General features: G+C 43.4%; 1 protein-coding gene across 1 annotated transcript in view; it reads right to left on the reverse strand.

Annotated features, from left to right (window-relative positions):
* The window catches only part of LOC311144759 (coronin-1C-A-like), a 53,922-nt gene extending 38,357 nt beyond the window's left edge, over positions 1–15,565 (reverse strand). Inside the window, exon 1 of the mRNA XM_084180860.1 lies at positions 15,439–15,565. The gene's annotated coding sequence lies outside the window, so the exon portion shown is untranslated. The remainder of the gene's footprint in view (positions 1–15,438) is intronic.
* Positions 15,566–19,986: the final 4,421 nt, after the last annotated feature.

Below are 19,986 nucleotides of genomic sequence, written 5' to 3' on the forward strand. Positions count from 1 at the left end.
CAGGTAGAGTGGAATGCCCAATTTCATGCCATGAATTACACACAGATATCACATTTCTCTAAACAATTAAAGGGAACAATTTAATAAAAAGCTATTTTAACTCTTGATAAACATAGGCCTAACACTAAGAATTGTGTTTTGTTTATCATGCCATTATCCAAAAGTCTCCACACGTACAAGAAAATAAACATTCAAGGGGCTACATTAGGCTACTGCCCGGAGGACAGAGAGAGCGGGACAAGCAGTACAGTAGTGTGACATGTACCGTAGCTCTACCCTGACTAATATCAAGAGATTAATGGTGTGAAAAATTGCTCATAATGTGTGCTAAATGTGAGAATAATTTGTAAGCATTACAGAGTCAGAGAGAGGCCATGCAGTGTTCAGAGCTAAGCCAGTCTTCAGTTGCCAATCAAGAAGCAAAGCTCTGTGAGAAGTTCAGAGAACAGAAATATATATATATATATATATATATATATATATATATATATATATATATATATATATATATATATATATATATATGTTAGGCTAGGCCATGTTAAGCTACTCTGGCAAGTACAAGAAGATCATGCAGTTCTGCTCGCTGTATCTGGTCCATAACACTTTTTAAACGTTTTTAATGTTCAGCTAGTGCATACAAAAGCCATATATGAAACATACTGTACGATTCAAAGGCAATGAATATGAAAAGTTTACAGGAAGACAGACAGGTGGGGTTTTACAACTGTGGTATACAACAATGATAGCAGGGTCGGTAGGGGAGGGAGTTGTGTAACAGAGCTCGGTCAGAGAGTCTCGCATGGCGGAGCGCTGTAGCCTGGCTTTCCTATCCTCTACTTAAGCAATAATACATGAAAGGCCGGCCATGTGTTGACATTTTTATCATGGCTGTGACATGGTCATAGCCAGGAGGCAGTCATAACACATGGACTCAAGTGTATTATTGCTTTTACACACAGGTTACCAGCATAAAAACGCAAGACTCTTTTCCAAACCATACATTTTTTTACAAAACATGATGCTACATTCACTAACCCTGGTAGTCAAGCGCAACTTTAGGCGTTTTCTGGTCATTAGTTCTATTCGTATTGACTGCCATGTAAAGCAAAACCACTACCCAAGCGCTGGTTGACAGTTCCAGAACACTGCAGGTTGCTATGGCAAACAAAGCATGAGAGCTACTTTAAAAAAATTTAACATCATTACGAGCTACAACATTTTTTGATATACTTCTGCCAGGTAAGCCTACTTTGCAGTTAACATTTAATTGAGAAGGTTTTGGGGAAAGTATTTCTGTCAACCCACAAGACTGTTAGCACATCAACTGGCTACACACGGAGTGATAGACAGGGGCAATATTGCTGGAAATTAATTGGCAGATATTGCGTTAGATTTGGCTTTTTAAGCCAATAGTGGCTAACCAGGGGTGGGATAATGTCATGGTTGCTATTGATTAGATAGCAGCTGGGAGCTTGCGGTGTCTGATACTTGTGAGATTTGTGTATAACAGTTTGCGGTGGAACACGTGGAAATTGCATGTACTTTCAGAATTGTTTGGCAAGCTATTCGTGATCGACCTGTTGGAGACCCCTGCTATTGAGGCTCTTCCCCCCCTGCTAGCTAGCCACTGGATCGATCCAGTGTTGTGTTCAAGACCACCTAAAGTGAGACCGATTCAAGACAGGAGCAAATCGAGTCAGAGTCAAGACCATGATTGTAATTGTGTCAAATTGCAACCATAATAAAAGTTCAAAAACTCCATTATTTCTGTGTTCATATTTCATAAGAACATATGGATTCTTTAGACCAGGGGTTTGTAAACCTTTTCAGCCTGGGACACAAATAAGAAATTCTGTGTTTTCCTGGGACCCAAGCTCATGAAAACATGACCCCCTTTTGTATTTGTATTTATTATGGATCCCCATTAGCTGCTGCCAAGGCACCAGCTACTCTTCCTGGGGTCCAACAAAATTAAGGCAGTTATACAATTTTAAAAACATTACAATACATTCACAGATTTCACAACACACTGTGTGCCCTCAGGCCCCTACTCAACCACTACAATACAAAATCCATGTATACGTGTGTGTATAGTGCGTATGTTGTCGCGTGTGTGTGTGTGTATACAGTGAGGGGAAAAAAGTATTTGATCCCCTGCTGATTTTGTACGTTTGCCCACTGACAAAGAAATGATCAGTCTATAATTTTAATGGTAGGTTTATTTGAACAGTGAGAGACAGAATAACAACAAAAACATCCAGAAAAACGGATGTCAAAAATGTTATACATTTATTTGCATTTTAATGAGGGAAATAAGTATTTGACCCCCTCTCAAATCAGAAGATTTCTGGCTCCCAGGTGTCTTTTATACAGGTAGAGAGCTGAGATTAGGAGCACACTCTTAAAGGGAGTGTTCCTAATCTCAGCTTGTTACCTGTATAAAAGACACCGGTCCACAGAAGCAATCAATCATTCAGATTCCAAACTCTCCACCATGGCCAAGACCAAAGAGCTCTCCAAGGATGTCAGGGACAATATTGTAGACCTACACAAGGCTGGAATGGGCTACAAGACCATCGCGAAGCAGCTTGGTGAGAAGGTGACAACAGTTGGTGCGATTATTCGCAAATGGAAGAAACACAAAATAACTGTCAATCTCCCTCGGCCTGGGGCTCCATGCAAGATCTCACCTCGGAGTTAATTTTTTTAATTTGTATTTCACCTTTATTTAACCAGGTAAGCCAGTTGAGAAAAAGTTCTCATTTACAACTGCGACCTGGCCAAGATAAAGCAAAGCAGTGCAAATGTAGCAAGTTATGGAGGTAAGGCAATAAATAGGCTATAGTGCAAAATAATTACAATTAGTATTAACACTGGAATGATATATGTGCAAGAGATGATGTGCAAATAGAGATACTGGGGTGCAAATGAGCAAATTAAATAACAATATAGGGATGAGGTAGTTGGGTGGGCTAATTTCAGATGGGCTATGTACAGGTGCAGTGATTGGTAAGGTGCTCTGACAACTGATACTTAAAGTTAGTGAGGGAGATAAGAGTCTCCAGCTTCAAAGATTTTTGCAATTCGTTCCAGTCATTGCAATGATCATGAGAACGGTGAGGAATCAGCCCAGAACTACACGGGAGGATCTTGTCAATTACCTCAAGGCAGCTGGGACCATAGTCACCAAGAAAACAATTGGTAACACACTACGCCGTGAAGGACTGAAATCCTGCAGCGCCCGCAAGGTCCCCCTGCTCAAGAAAGCACATATACAGGCCCGTCTGAAGTTTGCCAATGAATATCTGAATGATTCAGAGGAGAACTGGGTGAAAGTGTTGTGGTCAGATGAGACCAAAATCGAGCTCTTTGGCATCAACTCAACTCGCCGTGTTTGGAGGAGGAGGAATGCTGCCTATGACCCCAAGAACACCATCCCCACCGTCAAACATGGAGGTGGAAACATTATGCTTTGGGGGTGTTTTTCTGCTAAGGGGACAGGACAACTTCACAGCATCAAAGGGACGATGGACGGGGCCATGTACCGTCAAATCTTGGGTGAGAACCTCCTTCCCTCAGCCAGGGCATTGAAAATGGGTCGTGGATGGGTATTCCAGCATGACAATGACCCAAAACACACGGCCAAGGCAACAAAGGAGTGGCTCAAGAAGAAGCATATTAAGGTCCTGGAGTGGCCTAGCCAGTCTCCAGACCTTAATCGCATAGAAAATCTGTGGAGGGAGCTGAAGGTTCGAGTTGCAAACGTCAGCCTCGAAACCATAATGACTTGGAGAAGATCTGCAAAGAGGAGTGGGACAAAATCCCTCCTGAGATGTGTGCAAACCTGGTGGCCAACTACAAGAAACGTCTGACCTCTGTGATTGCCAACAAGGGTTTTGGCACCAAGTACTAAGTCATGTTTTGCAGAGGGGTCAAATACTTATTTCCCTCATTAAAATGCAAATCAATTTATAACATTTTTGACATGTGTTTTTCTGGATTTTTTTGTTGTTATTCTGTCTCTCACTGTTCAAATAAACCTACCATTAAAATTATAGACTGATCATGTCTTTGTCAGTGGGCAAACGTACAAAATCAGCAGGGTTACAAATACTTTTTTCCCTCACTGTGTGTGTGTGTGTGTGTGTGTGTGTGTGTGTGTGTGTATGTATATATATATATATATATATATATATATATATATATATTTGTGTTGCTTCACAGTCCACACTGTTCCATAAGGTGTATTTTTATCAGTTTTTTAAATCTAATTTGATTGATTGCATCAGTTACCTGATGTGGAATAGAGTTCCATGTAGTCATGGCTCTATGTAGTTCTGCGCCTCCCATAGTCTGGACTTGGGGACTGTGAAGAGACCTCTGGTGGCATGTCTTGTAGGGTATGCATGGGTGTCCAAGCTGTGCGCCAGTAGTTAAATCGGTGCATTCAACATGTCAATACCTCTCACAAATACAAGTAGTGATGAAATCAATCTCTCCTCCACCTTGAGCCAGGAGAGATTGACTTGCATATTATTAATGTTTTCCCTCTGTTTACATCCAATTGCAATTTTCTTAAGTCCCTCTTTGTGGCACCTGACCATACGACTGAACAGTAGTCCAGGCGCGACAAAACTAGGGCCTGTAGGAACTGCCTTGTTGATAGTGCCGTTAAGAATGCAGAGCAGCGCTTTATTATGGACAGACTTCTCCCCATCTTAGCTACTGTTGTATCAATATGTTTGACCATGACAGTTTACAATCCAGGGCTACTCCAAGCAGTTTTTTTGGCTACGTAACACGGAGTGGGAGAGCGAGCGAGCAAAAGTAGCCAAACCAACTCGCACAAGTTATACAAACTTGTTGCTGCGATAGTTTATCTATCATCTCATCTGGTAGCGTCTGCCTTAACTGCATCAAATTGATGTAAAGCTAACTAGTTAGCTACACTAGCCAGCTACACTAGCCAGCTGGCTAGCAAGGTTATTTTGATGAGCTCCCACCGTCCTTGTCTACAACATCTCCATTCATATTAAACAACAGCCTACCTGTTGGTTGATCATTGTAGCCTACTCCTAATTTAGCCAACTTAATTCTGTAATTGTAATTCTATTTTGCATTGAATATAAATCTACCACTTCACTTGTTACACATGGTAGCGCAGCTTTGATTGACCGACAATAACAAGCTACACGCGTGTAAGCTAGTGTGTAGGCTACCGGTAGGCCTACGTCTTTTTTATGGGGCGCACTCATAAAAACGGTCATAAAACCTATTTTATTAAGTTTCTAAATGTCATGGTCTATCCTTGTATGTAGCAATGCCACATAGATATGTTAATTTACTTTTAGACATAGCATATATTAAACTAGACCTATATTTTTTTCCTCAAAAATGAATACTCTTGCAAGTAATCGAATACTAACATCCATTTGGATATTTGAATATTCTAATAACCGTGCATATCCCAACTGTAAAGAGCTTCACACCTACAGTGGGGAGAACAAGTATTTGATAACCTGCAAAATCGGCAGTGTTTCCTACTTACAAAGCATGTAGAGGTCTGTAATTTTTATCATAGGTACACTTCAACTGTGAGAGATGGAATCTAAAACAAAAATTTAGAAAATCACATTGTATGATATTAAAGTAATTAATTTGCATTTTATTGCATGACATAAGTATTTGATACATCAGAAAAGCAGAACTTAATATTTGGTACAGAAACCTTTGTTTGCAATTACAGAGATCATACGTTTCCTGTAGGTCTTGACCAGGTTTGCACACACTGCAGCAGGGATTTTGGCCCACTCCTCCATACAGACCTTCTCCAGATCCTTCAAGTTTCGGGGCTGTCGCTGGGCAATACGGACTTTCAGCTCCCTCCAAAGATTTTCTATTGGGTTCAGGTCTGGAGACTGGCTAGGCCACTCCAGGACCTTGAGATGCTTCGTACGGAGCCACTCCTTAGTTGCCCTGGCTGTGTGTTTCGGGTCGTTGTCATGCTGGAAGACCCAGCCACGACCCATCTTCAATGCTCTTACTCAATACGGTGCAGTCGTCCTGTCCCCTTTGCAGAAAAGCATCCCAAAAGGATGATGTTTCCACCTCCATGCTTCACGGTTGGGATGGTGTTCTTGGGGTTGTACTCATTCTTCTTCTTCCTCCAAACATGGCGAGTGGAATTTAGACCAAAAAGCTCAATTTTTGTCTCATCAGACCACATGACCTTCTCCCATTCCTCCTCTGGATCATCCAGATGGTCATTGGCAAACTTCAGACGGGCCTGGACATTCGCTGGCTTGAGCAGGGGGACCTTGCGTGCGCTGCAGGATTTTAATCCATGACGGCGTAGTGTGTTACTAATGGTTTTCTTTGAGACTGTGGTCCCAGCTCTCTTCAGGTCATTGACCAGGTCCTGCCTTGTAGTTCTGGGCTGATCCCTCACCTTCCTCATGATCATTGATGCCCCACGAGGTGAGATCTTGCATGGAGCCCCAGACCAAGGATGATTGATATCGTGGTCCTCTGTAGCTCAGCTGGTAGAGCACGGCGCTTGTAACGCCAAGGTAGTGGGTTCGATCCCCGGGACCACCCATACACAAAAAATGTATGCACGCATGACTGTAAGTCGCTTTGGATAAAAGCATCTGCTAAATGGCATATTATATTATTATTATTATTATAATATTGACCATCATCTTGAACTTCTTCCATTTTCTAATAATTGCGCCAACAGTTGTTGCCTTCTCACCAAGCTGCTTGCCTATTGTCCTGTAGCCCATCCCAGCCTTGTGCAGGTCTACAATTTTATCCCTGATGTCCTTACACAGCTCTCTGGTCTTGGCCATTGTGGAGAGGTTGGAGTCTGATTGAGTGTGTGGACAGGTGTCTTTATACTGGTAACGAGTTCAAACAGATGCAGCTAGTACAGGTAATGAGTGGAGAACAGGAGGGCTTCTTAAAGAAAAACTAACAGGTCTGTGAGAGCCGGAATTCTTACTGGTTGGTAGGTGATCAAATACTTATCTCATGCAATAAAATGTAAAATAATTACTTAAAAATCATACAAAAGTGATTTTCTGGATTTTCGTTTTAGATTACGTCTCTCACAGTTGAAGTGTACCTATGATAAAAATTACAGACCTCTACATGCTTTGTAAGTAGGAAAACCTGCAAAATCGGCAGTATATCAAATACTTGTTCTCCCCACTGTATCTATAAGTTGGCCACGCAGGCCTCCTGTCCTGTGTCAGTGCCACACAAAGTGCATTATAGCACAACCAGTGAAGAGAATGACGAGACAGAGAGAGAGAGCGAGACTGAGCACAGCATGTGAAGTAATCAGTGATAACAGAAGAATTCAGCCCATTCCCACTTTCCTTGAGAGCACAGAAGGTTAGAGGTCTCCTCTCCACCAAACAGTCGAAGCGGAGTGCTGGGGAGTGGGGACTGCTGCCTTTTATTAAACCAAGGCACATTGTTATGCTCTGACATAAGGCTGGGAAGCAGTTACTGAAAAGAGAGGCGAAGAGTGAAAAAAAGAGGAGAGCGAGAGCTCGTAGTTGCCCGAAGAGAGACAGAATGCCTTCTTTTATTTCCCTTTCAGCTGAAGACAATCTAACACTATACATGGTTATGTTCATGCATCACAATTAGGCCTACTACAGCATGGCCATCCCATTCTGTCTACGACTATCAGTGCCAAAACTGGTTTGTCAATGAGAAGGCTGCCACACTGTAATACTGCCCCACCCTGACAATGCACCACAAGGATCACTGCAAAACAATACAAACAAGGAAATAGAAAACATAGTATCAATCTGGGGGAAAAGGTTAGTTCACTGATCAATCTGAATCATCCTGAGTAAAAGGGATATCGTACACAGACAAAGAGCCAGGAAAATGATGAGGAAGGGCTGTATCCTGTCTGATCCCAATCCCTCCACCCACCGACAGATCAGGTCAGCATGTCCTCCACTTTAAAGTCCCATCGTGTATCTCCTTCTCCCTGTCTCTGTGAAAGCCACTAATAATTTAAAAGAAGGGAGGGGCTAATCCTAGTACATGGAGAATGGGCAGGTGGTCAACCAAAGCCAAGGTGAACAATGTCAATCCAAATAGAATTGACTTTTTAAAATAATGCATTTAACCATCCGCTCACTAGAGTGGTTACTAGGGAACCAGACAGGTGCTGATGCTATCAAGCACTCCATTTCATAGCTCACTGCAGGGAGCTCAGTGAGATTTGACCAGGAAATCCAAACAAACACACGGTTCCCACTAGTTACCACAGCCACAAAGTCCAAATAGGCTAAATCATAACAATTCCTGAAAACAAAAACGTGCTTTTTGGTTTTAGGATTAGGCATAAGATTAGTAGTGTGGTTAAGGTTAGGTTTAAAATCAGATTTTAAGAAGATAAATTGTAGAAATAGGCGGGGTTTATGACTTTGTGGCTGCGGTAACTAATGACAACCAACACACTCCCCTATGTGGAGAAGGGGAGGGGTATAGTCAGCCAAGGAAAGAGAATTAGGAAATTATCAAACATGATGGCACCACTTCATAACAATAACACATAGCAGCAAATCGGAATCTGTTCAATCATTAGGCTATATTCACACCACACCTTGGTACTATGATTTAAACTCTCAAAGAGAGAAAAACTTGAAAATAAGATTGTTTCTCCAAATGTGGCCAATAAAATAGCACAGAGAAACAGGTGAAGAAAAGGAGCACTGACCATGTTTTACAAACACCAGACATGTCAGAATTTAACCAGCACTTGTGTGTCTGTGCTTTCCAAGTTATGAAAGATGTCCCATTTGGTAATTTTGTAAATTGAAAGCCATTTGCCCCCGAGGACACTGATGATTTACAAAGTTGAGCAGAGAGAGCATCTTTTGTTGACAGATATTAGGTTTTGCTTCCTCAACTGACAGGATGAAGTTCACTAGGTAGCCAAACTGCCCGCATCACTTGAATATCGTTGCTTTAACCCATAAGAGTCTAAGCCCTGTCTAAGCGGGGGTTCTACTAAGCTATATGGAATTGTTTTAAGGTCATACCAAGGATCAATTAGCTATTGGATTTGTAATTGTAAGTTCCCTTGAAGTATAAAATTGTAAACAATTATTTGATGAAAAACATTTTGGGGGACCCATACAAACATATTGAATAACAGATTCACTGCATGGACCAACAGATAGTCCCCCTCCAAAAAAAATCTACAAGAAGTTGGTTCTGAAGTGTCTGTCCTCTGAGAGATACAAGAAAGATCAGGAAACTATTTTATTTTACATTTAATTATCCCATTATTTTAGGTACTAAACTATCTCCATATATACACTTCCATATAAAAAAAACTGGTACCAGGGACCTTCAGACAAGTATTGTGAGGCTTGTGGGCGTCCTAGAGCAGGGTTTCCCGAACTCGGTCCTGGAGCCCACCCATGGGTATACGTTTTGGTTATTGTCCTAGCACTACACAGCTGATTCAAATAACCAACTCATCATCAAGCTTTGATTATTTGAATCAGCCGTGTAGTGCTAGGGCAAAACCCCAAAACGTGCACCCAGGAGGGGCCCCAGGACCGAGTTTGAGATACCCTGTCCTAGAGCACAACGGAGAATACCATCGTGTTCGTGAGAGTCTCAGCTTTCCACAGATATTAGTGTGTAGCCCAAACCGTTCGGACGCTACAGACAGAAGTTGGCAAAAGAGGCTGTACCAACTTCAGACAAGTCTTGTGAGCATCCTAGAGCAAAACAGAGAACACCATCGTGTTCGTGAGAGTCATCTTTCATTGCAGTGGTCATACTATTCTTATAGGCCAAACCGGTCGGTCGCTACACAAATGTTTTTGTGAGAAGACCGATTTTCGGGATGTCTCATGGTCTGACAAACACAGCTCTACCTCTGCCACCTTCCACCGCAGATACGGAAGGGCGATATCGGCGGATTGAGACCAGCCCATGCAAGAAACTGATATCTCTAGCTTAATGTATGGCCCATAAGGCTCAGGTAGCATCAGGCTTGAATTTTCACGCTGATCAAAGCTCTAATCAAATCCAGACACATTTATATGCTTTAAAATAACACTTCTGGTTTGGGTGGGAAATACCGGGTTGCCTAGGAGAACAGTGATTTTTCTCAGGATGGAACATACAGTGGGGAGAACAAGTATTTGATACACTGCCGATTTTGCAGGTTTTCCTACTTACAAAGCATGTAGAGGTCTGAAATCCAGAAAATCACATTGTATGATTTTTAAGTAATTAATTAGCATTTTATTGCATGACATAAGTATTTGATCACCTACCAACCAGAAAGAATTCCGGCTCTCACAGACCTGTTAGTTTTTCTTTAAGAACCCTCCTGTTCTCCACTCATTACCTGTATTAACTGCACCTGTTTGAACTTGTTACCTGTATAAAAGACACCTGTCCACACACTCAATCAAACAGACTCCAACCTCTCCAAAATGGCCAAGACCAGAGAGCTGTGTAAGGACATCAGAGATAAAATTGTAGACCTGCACAAGGCTGGGATGGGCTACAGGACAATAGGCAAGCAGCTTGGTGAGAAGGCAACAACTGTTGGCGCAATTATTAGAAAATGGAAGAAGTTCAAGATGACGGTCAATCACCCTCGGTCTGGGGCTCCATGCAAGATCTCACCTCGTGGGGCATCAATGATCATGAGGAAGGTGAGGGATCAGCCCAGAACTACACGGCAGGACCTGGTCAATGACCTGAAGAGAGCTGGGACCACAGTCTCAAAGAAAACCATTAGTAACACAGTACGGCGTCATGGATTAAAATCCTGCAGCGCACGCAAGGTCCCCCTGCTCAAGCCAGCGCATGTCCAGGCCTGTCTGAAGTTTGCCAATGACCATCTGGATGAACCAGAGGAGGAATGGGAGAAGGTCATGTGGTCTGATGAGACAAAAATATAGCTTTTTGGTCTAAACTCCACTCGCCATGTTTGGAGGAAGAAGAAGGATGAGTACAACTCCAAGAACACCATCCCAACCGTGAAGCATGGAGGTGGAAACATAATTCTTTGGGGATGCTTTTCTGCAAAGGGGACAGGACGACTGCACCGTATTGAGGGGAGGATGGATGGGGCCATGTATCGCGAGATCTTGGCCAACAACCTCCTTCCCTCAGTAAGAGCATTGAAGATGGGTCGTGGCTGGGTCTTCCAGCATGACAACGACCCGAAACACACAGCCAGGGCAACTAAGGAGTGGCTCCATAAGAAGCATTTCAAGGTCCTGGAGTGGTCTAGCCAGTCTCCAGACCTGAACCCAATAGAAAATCTTTGGAGGGAGCTGAAAGTCCGTATTGCCCAGCGACAGCCCCGAAACCTGAAGGATCTGGAGAAGGTCTGTATGGAGGAGTGGGCCAAAATCCCTGATGCAGTGTGTGCAAACCTGGTCAAGACCTACAGGAAACGTATGATGTCTGTAATTGCAAACAAAGGTTTCTGTACCAAATATTAAGTTCTGCTTTTCTGATGTATCAAATACTTATGTCATGCAATAAAATGCAAATTAATTACTTAAAAATCATACATCATACAATGTGATTATCTGGATTTTTGTTTTAGATTCCGCCTCTCACAGTTGAAGTGTACCTATGATAAAAATTACAGACCTCTACATGCTTTGTAAGTAGGAAAACCTGCAAAATCAGCAGTGTATCAAATACTTATTCTCCCCACTGTATGTAAAATATTCAACCTTAGTGTGTGCACATGAAGTAGCCCTACATAACTTGCCACTGATTAACTCCATAGCCCATCAACACAAACCACCACTCTGGAGTGGAGGCCCCCTTTCCCTCCCCCCCAGTGTCTGGCATCTATGTTGTCCCAAGGCTTTTCTTTCTGTACTGTCGCCTCAATGCTCTCCATGCACTGGCAGACTTTGCCTTTTGTCACTCAGAACGCATAGAGACGCCACCTAAATCCCCTTCCTGTAACCAAATCCACAGTGTACCATTGTAATCAAATTCCAGCTACATTCCACTGCTTTTCTCAACAATGAGATAAGGTGCTGTTTTTTCACCCCTCTCTGTTCCTGGGTGACCATGTGGTCTGTGCTCTGCTCTTTGTAAAATACCACGAGGGCACAATGTCAGCAGCACAGTTCAATGGAATGTTGTATTGTTTTACAAACTTGGGACTACGCGCTCAAGGGCCAAGAAGACTGTATCCTCCAAAATACAGACAGTCAGTGTAACAAGACAATCCACTGGAACTGATCCACTTATTTCCCTATTCATCCATCTACAGTGCATTCGGGAAAAGTATTCAGACCTTGACTTTTTCCACATTTTGTTACATTACAGCCTTCTTCTAAAATTGATTAAATTGTTTTTTCCCCCTCAATCTACGCACAATACCCCATAATGACAAAGCAAAAACAGTTTTTTATAATTATTCAGAGCCTTTACTCAGTACTTTGTTGAAGCACCTTTGGCAGCGATTACAGCCTTGAGTATTCCTGTGTATGACGCTACAAGCTTGGCACACCTGTATTTGGGGAGTTTCTCCCATTCAACCTGTTTTCACTGTCATTATGGGGGATTGTGTGTAGATTGCTGAGGATTTTCTGTTATTTAATCCATTTTAGAATAAGGCTGTAACGTAACAAAATGTGGAAAAAGTCATGGGGTCTGAATACTCTCCGAAGGCACTGTATTTATCCATCTATCTATCTTGCTCAGACGAACCAGACCAGACATTTCAACAACATTCAAACGGCACATCAAATGTCCAATGAGGATGAGGTACAGCAGCATTCACTATTTCACCTTGTTCTTAAACTGGAAGGTCAGGATCTGACAGGGACTAGCCTAAACTAGAAGAATAAAATGTCAACTGTCTCAAAGGAGGACCTTCGTCTACACGTGTACTTATCCAACTTAATTCCAAGACTTGAGAAAGCCCACTCCCCCAACCCTATAAAGCTACTTAAATCAGGACAGGCTTTAGGCAGACAACTTAGGACACACAGCACAGGAGTTTAAGGTGAGAGGTTCTGTTGTTTTATATCCACCAAGACAATAAAACCCACTAAATGGGAAAGTCTAAACAAAAAGTGTGTGCGATAGTTGTGATGAAAAAATAATTATTGACCAGATGAATCCACTGCCAGAGAAATCATGTTGAATGGTGTGCTCATCAGATCAGAGCATGCTCCTGGCCACTTCCCAAATGAGTTGCATCTACAGACAGACAGACGACACACATCACATGACATCTTGGTCTCAACCTCAACTAGGCCTGTGCAGTCCTATGTCTGTCTGTCACAAACAATCTCACCCTCGTTCTGACATGGTCAGTCAGGTCCTCCTCCCACACTGAGCCGTCGTCCAGCCAGCCATGGCCCATTTCACCAGATGTGAGCCGTGGGTGGGGAAAAAATGACGGGAAGAAATCACGTTGGTTTGTAACTGCTGAAACTTCAGAGCAGGTTTGGGAGCACAAACACAAAACAGGGCAAAGGAAATGCGGCTGGCCAAAATACCATTACACTTGGCTTCCCAAAAATGAGGAGAGGTGGATACTGTTGGCAAGACACGAACACCTTTCCACGATGGGTCATGTTTCCAGCACCAAGGGTACTAGTGCCTACTAGCCCTAATAAAAAAAAGAGACTAATGGTGTTGGGTGTGATAATACCAGCAAGAACTGGGTGTGATACAACCAGCAAGAACTCAGAGCACATGTGCAAGTTTGTGTGATGGTTTCTCGATACCTCCACTGGGCAGAAAATAATTGGTTGAATAAACCAGTTGCTGGTGTGTAGGCCTACTCCAAATCATTATCAAAATCCAATTTAAAGTTGCATAATTTTATTTCCCTGTAGAGGAGTCTCAGGAGAAGACATACATCCTTCACTTTGGTGATGTGGCCTCAGATAGCACCACCTTGCACAGACAGGACCTGACACAAACTCAAGAATGTGAGACATGAACTGAGGTATGCAATCAGAGTTACCATCAGGCAGAAATGCTACCTGAAAATGTGCACGTTCTTGTTGTGTTCCCCTGAATTTCCTAAGGACCTTCATCTTGGAATCCATTTATACAAATGCGGTTGGAGGGGGGGTGCGAGGACTCACCATCGCCAAACCCCACTCCATCTCGCTGCATCCTCTGTAGCCTAACACTTCCTTGCATCTCACGCTTAATTTCCCTCTGCATTCTGACCCACTTCCTCTCCCAGCCGAGCCATGGGAGGCAGGGGGTGACTTCTGAGTTAACAGTGGTGCTGTCTGAGTGGCCAGCCAACCTGACTGCCAGAGGGTGATGTGTCCTGACATCCAGACCAAACATGACTGTGGTGTTAACATGTGCCCCTCTGGTCAGACTGACAACTAGCTATGACCTGCACCCACAACGACTCACTCACTCACTCTCCAATGGAAGGGAACTCCCAAGCTGCTTATGCAAACACAATTCTATGCAAATAGTTCTGGGGGGTGATCGAGGCTAATAATAGGCTAATCCTTTTGGTCTGAAAACCAAAACCCATCAAGTAAAATCAAGGTTAAATGCTATTTTTTAACAGCCTGAAAAGTGTAAAGGCTGATTAAAGCTATGGCTGTTTAATACATCTAGCCAAGCCACAGTGACAGCTTTAAGTAGGTTGGCATTATACAGGTCCATTCACGGTGACCCATCACCTCGGTTAGAGAGCAAAGCCATACCGAAATGTTTATGGGCGATGTTAGATACAAAGGGGGACGCATAACGTCTTTATGGTCACACTAGAATATATTTTTATACAATTAATTTAATCCAATCGATGTTTGAAACATAGCTGTGCCAGTAGTAGCGCAGATGTGTTGTGGTGACAAGATGTGCTTTTGTCAGGGAATTTGAGTTGTTGCAAACATCATCACCCAGCAGACATTGTAAAGCTGAAAGATGAATGAAGCTCAGCTGTCTGAATCAATAGTTCCCAGTTAACTAACTAGCTAGTTACCTAATAGTATCTACTTTTGTTCAGTTTGAGGCTAAATTACATAACCCCATCCTCTTCTTTTTAGCTGGAACCACAGGTTAGTTCGGTTCATCAGATACGATTACATTGTCGTGGAATAATACCCCACCCCAACTGGCTGCTGCTGGACTGGCCATTCATCCGCATGGTGGTTAGCTAGTCAGCTAATGGATATCATAAGTATTAGAGGCAAAAAAAAAAGGTAGCTAGTTAGCTACCTAACTTAGCTAGGTAACTAACTAATTGGCGTTGAAAACTTGGCAATCCCAATTAACTGTAGCTTTCCTCATTGAATTCAAGCAAGTTGTGCCTCGCTTACTAAAGCACAGACCGCACAGTTTAATACAATAACCAAGTCGGAATGTCGCTAACTGTGTGTACAATATTAGTAAAGATAAAGCAACAAGACTTACCTTCCAGATCAAAGTACAAATATCCCTGACTGCTGAATTATCTAAAATAGGACTGTCGACGTTTATCCAATTGAATCCACCGCTGACAACTCGCTTGCGCTCTCTTTTCCTCTGTCACTGCTGCACCGGACGCAACGCCCTCCCCTATCTCCATTCCCCGCCTCAGTTATTGCTTGACCAGGCATGTTTGGAATAGATGAGCAGCAGCCAAGGCCACCAATCACAATCACCGTTAGAGCTGGGTCAGCGAGCAAGACACATGCCTCCAATATGTAATTGTTAATGTGATGATAAATAGTGTGTTATAATGAATAACATAAAAAGGAAATCCAATAGTTTTTTCTATATAATAACACATCTACTGTATATTATTACAATGTCATAAATGTGAACGCCTGGAAAATCTGAAATTTGAAGAGCAATAACCACTGACATAATCCCCCTCTATTTCTTCTAATAACAGATGTGTACAACTTGAAGACATGGGAGTGGTTGGTGCACTGTCCCTTATAAAAAGTCATGTCCCAGGGCCAGCAGAGGTAGGCCGAAAATATATTCTGACTGTACATATGCAAATATCATCCAGACTCAGTTAAAGGCAAGAGGGCAGTGTACTGTAGTGTGTTGCTGTAACCGCCTCCTCTAAAGCTGTTGACAAATGTTGTTTAGAGGTATTTTAGCTAATAGATTAAATAGAACGTAAATTGAGAACAAAATCTACCTCAGGAATTTGTTTATTCTGCTTGCCACAAGATGGCATCATTTTACAAATCCACATGTAGTGGAATAAGCCACATTCTACAACTGTAATACAAATAGCGGCTGCATCTGCCCTATCAGCCACCAAATGTTTTCCCTGAGCCTTGTTGTTTAGGCCCACTAGATGAAGGTAGATTTGGAGGTGATTGGGATAAATCACAAAACTAAGTTAAAACAGAAAAGCCTGTGATTACCAAATACTTTCAGCATACAAATTATTCAAATATACTAGTTTCTGATTCATGCACATGGTGCCCTGTTATCTTTAATTAATCCCCACTTACAGTAGGCTATGTCACATAATGCACATTTCAGATGATAACTTGTAAAGCTCCTACCTTTTCTCACAGATGGTTTCCTCTCCAGTGCCTTCTCTGGGGATTTCTTGGGGGAGTCAAAAGCCGCCAAAATTTGAGCCACCTTCACAGACTGGGCTTGCTCCGAAACTCCATCAGGTTTTGCTTCCAATGACTTTGTCAAATCCGGATGCTTCAGCTTTTCTTGTAGTAGAATGTTCTCCTTTATAAGTTCAGAGACAGGCCTCGATTTAGGAGTATCCTGTTGTTTGTCGCTCTCTGAGACAGTTTGGTCCTTGTCCTGGGTAGACTTTTCGTCAGAGTGGACTGCAGTGGTGCTCTCTGTAACTTGCTGTGACACAGGCTCTATTTTTAAAGTCACATCTTGAGACTGAAGCTTCTCATCTTTGCTCTGATTATCCATACTCTCTTGGCTTTCTTCTGATAGAGCCATCCCAGTTCCTACCGAGGCTGAGGCAGTCTCTATCACTACAACTGGGATGTGTGTTATTTGAGGAGGGTCCTTCATGGTCTTAGCCTCCTCCATAGACTCAGAATGCAAGGCCTCTGAGGTGCATAGACTGGGTGTTGTTTTCCCCGCAGTGGTATTTTCTGGTTTTGGTGGAGGAATCTCAGTGACAGTGATAGCGCTGGGTGATTCATCTATGTTGTGTAAAGGCAGGGGCTCTGTGGTTTGATCATCCTCTTTGTTGCAGGATGGAGACTCAGTAGACTCAGTCATGAGCTCATCAGACACTGAGGAAGAGGCAGGTTTTTCTGTGATGACCTCACTCCTAGTGGAGGGCCTGCCTTCAACAGGCAGACTTGTCGGTGAGGTCTCTGGTGACTGGGTTTCAGCTGGGGGAGTATTTTCCATTGTCTTCCCCTCATTTTGGGGTGAGGCAGCTGTTGTTGCCGAGTACTGCTCGGAAGCCTTACAGTCAGCCTCATCCAATGGTGATGACATTCCCGCTTCTCTATCAGTGACAGATCCAGTCTCTAGAGGTGGAGCTGGTGGACAGATGATATCTGTAGAGTCCTGAGCAGTTTTCCCTGCCTGGTTACTCTTTGTCAGGCTTTGTGAATGAACCTCCTCATGGCAGGGCTTAGTGTTAGCTTCAGCTCCATGGGGTCTCTCTGTTGCACATGCAGAGGATGATGACATTATGGTTTCCTCCTCAATATGGCATTGTAATCCAAGGTTATTTTGATCTGATGGAGCTGTCTTTGCAATATCAGCGGATGGTTTTGGTGTTGTTTCCTTGGCAGCAGGTTTTGGTGTTGTTTCCTTGGCAGCAGGTTTTGGTGTTGTTTCCTTGGCAGCAGGTTTTGGTGTTGTTTCCTTGGCAGCAGGTTTTGGTGTTGTTTCCTTCACGGCAGGTTTTGGTGTTGGCACAGCCTCTGTCTCCACAGCCACTGGATGAGGCTTTGTCTCAGGTTTCAGCTGGTCATGGTCATCAGACTGGTCCCTTGACACAGAGACCACCTTTCTAACTTTGGAGAGATCTGGACACGGCTCATTTTTGTTTATTTTCAGTAACTTCTCCAAAATAGAGCTGGGCTCCACTGTAGGCTCCATGGGCAAGGCTTCTTTGTCCCTTTGAGTGGGAGGGTCAGTTGTAGGGGATCCTGCCCCTTCCAGCTCACTTTGTTTGTGATGATCATTCAGGCCAGGCTTAATGTGACACCTTGCTGCCTCTGACACTTTATTTTCTTTCTCAATGTCCCCCTTGTTTTCATCTCCATGTGGCTTTACCTGTCCTACTGTTGGAGGGTCTTGATTCAAGGTCCCACCCACGGCTAACAGAGACTTTTCCCCTTTTGTCTTTTTCAATGGTGATTGACGTTTATCCTTATAGGGGTCTTTCAGCTCTCTCAAACCGCCTACAGCTCCATCAATGCACTTGGTGTCTCCATCCTCAACTGCCTTTGAGGTTTCATTTTTCATTTTAATTTCCTGGTCTTTCTGAACAGGCAACTTCTTTCTTCCTCCCTCTTGAATGACGTCATCAGTAGTTCCTGTATTAGTCCCACCCTTGCCGACTTTCACAGAACCCTCCTTCTTGTATTCCATGGTGCTCTCACCCATTGAAACAGTGCCATCAGTTTTCTCCACAGCTGAATTATACGTCTCACCAGTAACTCCCTCTGAAGCAGAACAGAGATTTTCTTCCTGGTTTTTCTGGTGTGGAGCTGTTCTCTCATCTCGATGGTCCATCTTGGCAGTTTTACCCTCCTTCTTCTGCTTCTCTCTCACGTTTTGGGTGGATTGTCTGGGTGTTCTGGCCTTCTCCTCACTCTGTGTGTTACTCTCTGGGCTATGGCTATTGTACCGATCCTGTGGAGTCAGTGGAGCAGTCCTGCCTCCCTTCTCCCTTCCCTCCTCTCCTCCAGCCCCTCCCTCTCTCACCTCCCCCTCCTTGGAAGGACTCACCCCTTTCTGAGTGCTTTGGTTTTTCTCTGCCGAAGGTGTTGTTGGCTCCCTGCCTGGACCTTCATTCAGACTTTCAGCGTCTGCTTTTCCTGGGTCCTCCCCGGCATTACCGGCCTCCTCACAAGGGCTTCCTCCCTCCATGGCACCGCCCGTGTCCTTGCCTGCATCCCCTAGGTCGGGGCAGGGCCCCCTCTCCTCCGCCCTTCCACTGCCGACATGTTCATCCCCTTCCACCTTGTCTTGATTCTGCCCCATGCTAGTCTGTGGACAGAGACAAGCTGTTACCCTCCTCACTCTGAAGTAGCAGTCGACAATAATGCCATAGCTTTGGCATGCCAGTCCAGCAGCGTTTATTTAACTGTAGACCCTGTGCTCTGCTCTCCCACATCCACTCTCTCACTCACTCCCTCCATCTCCTTCTTTTCTTTCAAAGCTGGGTGTATGATTTTACCTGTCCCACTGAGAACAGGCAGAGATAGAAATATGAGCTGAAAACATGAGAAGTAGAGACAGGAAAAGGAGCAATGTAATCAGATATCAGGAACAGAGCTAGGTTAATTTACTGTGAAATACCACAAATCTGATCATGTGTAGACACAGTGTAAGCATTATATACCACTAGTCTGTTATGGCACACTAAACAGGAGCCATTTACATGGTCTGCTCTGGCTAAGCGTCTTTTGACCACAACCACTCTAAACCCCAATGATTGTTCATGCTCTTGCAATGTCAACCCTTATAGGGTCAACTTAAGAAAAATACATTGGAGTCACAAGATTTCTCCTTCTGAGGATGATCATGTCAGCACGTAGGACCTTAGCCAAGCATGACAAATTCTGATGTATGTAAAAGGAGCGGTATGACATTATTGAAGGTAACTACGCTACTAAAAAGAGGTTAGGATAGATCATCTCAAATTAACACATTTAATAGTAAGTGGGTGACAGGCATGCAGTATTTGAGATGGTCAGGGTAAAGCCTGACTCCACAGTAGATGAAGTAGAGGCACATAGATGATTTAATCTCTCTAGTCTTCAACTACACTGATAATAATCCCTC

The sequence above is a fragment of the Coregonus lavaretus genome, assembly GCF_964263955.1.
Source record: "Coregonus lavaretus genome assembly, chromosome: 17".
Taxonomy (NCBI): Eukaryota; Metazoa; Chordata; class Actinopteri; order Salmoniformes; family Salmonidae; genus Coregonus; species Coregonus lavaretus.